The sequence below is a fragment of the Macaca thibetana genome, chromosome 7 (genome assembly GCF_024542745.1).
Source record: "Macaca thibetana thibetana isolate TM-01 chromosome 7, ASM2454274v1, whole genome shotgun sequence".
Classification (NCBI taxonomy): Eukaryota; Metazoa; Chordata; class Mammalia; order Primates; family Cercopithecidae; genus Macaca; species Macaca thibetana.
The window spans coordinates 78,337,080-78,340,943 of record NC_065584.1 but is presented as its reverse complement, the minus strand read 5'-3'; positions in this window follow the sequence as shown (position 1 = coordinate 78,340,943).

Below are 3,864 nucleotides of genomic sequence, written 5' to 3'. Positions count from 1 at the left end.
CTCTCTAGATATTAGATATGAAGAAATGAAAATCTATTCAATACGTATTGAGCAATTACTATGTTCAAGACACTCTTCAAGGCAGTGGGCAGGCTTTTACCAGACAGGGAAACAGACAAAATCCCGGTTTTCAGGTAGGTTAACATTCTGTTGGTGGAAGACAGTATACACAAATGAAGAAATGCCTTGTATGATGTTCCTATTCTGTTGTTGTTGTTGTTGTTATTGTTGTTGTTGTTGTTGTTATTCTCCAAGTTTCAAGTTTCCACTTCTAAACCAAAGAGTTTGAGGCAAGTAAACAGTAAAAAAAGAAAAAAAATCAACATTTCTTTTTATATTTTCCATCTTTTTCTGCCAACAAGTTTTCCAGTAATCATCTATAAAAATTTTGATTCCATCTCTCTAAATATGAATGTCTCTTTAGGGATATGTTTTTCATTTGGACGGATCTATTTTACAATTAAGTAAACTAACATACATTGATAATCCATGAACATGGCAGATCATGTTCCAGGCACTTTCGTAGGTAATAGGAATATACACCTCAAAAATTGTTGTGGAGTAAAGACAAATAATCAAATAAAATCATCTTTACTTCCTGAAAGCACCAACATACCTGTCCTGGGAAAACAATAATAATAATAATTCCTAAATAATTTTAACAATTTCATTTTTAATAACACATGCATTGTGTCCAATTCATACAACAACTTTACATTATATGCTATTTTTCCTATTTCATAGATGAGGAATTAGGTTGATTCAGGTTAAATATTTTCCAAGACTGCACAGGTGGTAAATAACAAAATCGGGAATATTTCTTCAGCGTGCCTTATTCTAATACCTTCACTCTTGCTACCACCTTCTCTACCATACCTTACTGTCTCCAAGCATTTAAGCACTTCTTTATATTTGCTCACATTCCAAGTAAATGGTAGAGATTGCTTTGTGTAGAGTTCTTTTATGGCACTGCCCCCACAAAACATGAAAATGGAGACCCCAAAATGACTTGCCTCTCTGTGAAATGATGTGCCCTATTGTGTAGGAGTGTGCTTTTACTCCTAAGAAACGAGATGCATGCAAATCATTTCCATGTTGTAGGCAGGCTTGTGAGCAATATGTAAATAAGCGAGAGAAAAAATATCCACATTAATAAACAGCCCCTCGGATATATGAAACCCATCTGCAACATTAGGTAAAGAGTTTGTATACTGTGTAGTCAGACGGGATGTCCATATTGCATTCCTCAGTGTCTGTAAGGGAAAACAGAATGATGGTTCAGGTAGGGCGGTGCCATATGGCTGAATCCATGAAAATATCACAGAGTTATTTTTTTTCAGCAACTGTGATCAGTCCATGTAAGCAAGGATCAAGTCTCTGCAAATAGAATTATGACACTCCAAGTTTCATCCTGTTTCCAAGGTCTCTTTCTCACACATCCTGCTGAGATTAACCTATAATATTTCTCTGCACGTGGATTGAGTTCTCCTAAAATAGGGGATGGCAACCAAAGGGAAATTGAAAGTAGAAGAGACACAAGCAACAGAAATGGCCCAAAGTGAGAATCACAGATTGACAATACAACATGTGCCAGTGAGTCCATGGCTGACATTATCAAGTAAGATGACTCAGAGGAAAAAAAAATCCACCAAAGGAACTGTTAACTAACACCAAACAGGAAATGACTGATTAAAGACAGAAAAGAAATGCAAAGCCAGGATCCAACTCCAGTCTGATATCTTTAGCTGTGCCCTGGGATGACCGAACGGTAACATGAAAAAGCACCTACACTTGCCTGATAGCTACTGCCACTCTCTTGGAGAAGTGGGATGATAGCAAGAAAATAATGGGCCTGCTGTCATTTCTCTTTCTCTCTTCTTTCTCTACAGTTTTTAAAAATTCTTTTCCTAATTTGATATTGAGGGTTCAGTTTTGTTATGCTAACTAAAAAAATAAGAATTGACGATGACAAGATACCAATAGAATTCATCAAATTTAGCTGTGATGTTTTTCGGGGCTTCTGTTCGCCTCACCCTCGCTTATAATCCTCAAATTCTAGATGAAATAGACTGCTTCTTTTGCTGCCATTAGCATCTGCTTTGGGAAAAATGACTTTAAAGGCTTTAATAATATTTTTGCTGATTATATCACACAACCCAAAAAACTCAAATCAATTTTGGCTAGGTTCACATGCAAATTTCAACTTTGACCCACAAGTGAATTTTACTTCTATTCAAAACATTAAGCATATTCACACTTAGCAGCACACAACTCCTGGTGTAAACCTTAAAATGTATTTTAATCAATATTCTTTTTGGAACCTCAAGCTCAGTCACTGCCTGCCGACTAGGACACAGAGAGAATGAATAGAGCTACAAACTCCGACAACCTCAGCCAGGGACAGCAAGTGGTTATGTACCAAAGTTCTCTTCAGAAGGCTCTCTTCAGAACAGTCCACTAAATTTCTCTCCCAATCCCCTCTGCTTTGCCTGTCATTCAAAATGCAAGCTTCACTAGCTTTTTCTTCTCTTCTGTGCTTTCGCTTTCTTCATGCTTCGCTCTTCCTGCTCTCTGAGTCATTTGCCAAATGAACTACCTCTATCTCCTTACCTGAAATCTGGCTCTCTCCTAAGAATAGCTCTTCTCTTCCTTATCTACATCTTCTAGCTCTGCAGTTGGGGAAGAGAGATGGAGAGATTGATTAGTATTCCATTGTCCTGGTTTTCCCTTTCAGCCCATTACCTTCTTAACTCCTCTCAAATCTGTTTTCCTTGCAGGCTTTTGTCCTCTGATATATGTTAACCCTCCTTGCTGTTGTCATGCACATTGTCTTAATTTCATTCTATTTAACTCCCAGTGGTTTCCCTCCATGTCTTTAGAACCTGGAAATGTGTCTTGCTCTTCACACCAAGTTCAACCTTCATCCTAACCAGCTTCAATTTCCAAGCAAATCCCCAGCCTTACGGTGATTCGACTTTTTAAATTTATCAGTTTTCACTTCTTTACTTCAAACCTCCCCCACAAGGTTTTTCATCTCCTGAAAACTTTCTACGTTTAAACTATGAAAACCCATTATCCCCTAATCTGACCACAGCCTGCTGTGGATCTGTCCAGCTCATTCATTGTTTTATCCCCACTATTTTTAGACATCCTCAACCTCCCCGTCCCACCTCCCTTGGTTGTTCTCCCAGTCTTCAACCCTTTGCTATTATCATTGGGCAGTGATGGAGAAAATGTCACATATTTGCCCTTGTTTGCCTACTAGAAATGTATAGTCTGGAGCTTATCAACACTGCCTGACACTTCTTCCCATAGTTAGCTTCTTCTCTTCAGCGGCTTCTTCTCTTCAGCGGCTTCTTCAAAGCTTGACTACTCTCCTCAATCTCTTCAGAATTACCTAGTGGCATTACCTCTTTCCTCAGAAAGATTGAGCAAAAAGGTCCATGAAGAAGAAATTGTTAGACTTTGTACTTTCCCTACAGTTGCTTGTTCCCCTTGATTGTTGTGTAGAGATCCAAAGTTTCCATGTGTCCAGTGCGATGGGAAGATTTGCTGAGAGACAGAGCCAGCAGACAGTTGAGGAATCCTAGGACTGGGATGACGGCACACAGAGTTGGTTACTGTTCCAACCAGAAACCTGAGAACAACAAGACTGCATCGCAGAAAAATCAGCTGGGCCAAACACCTAAGCAGCGTTCCATTCAAACTTCAGACATGTCATCATTGAAGAAACACTGTATTCCATTAGTGCCAAAGGATAGTCTCAATAAATCACATCTGGGGAAAATGCCAGTGCAGAACCAACTCAGATCCAGATCAGACCCTGGTGACAGTTGCATAAGCACCCTGGAACTAAGAACTGGT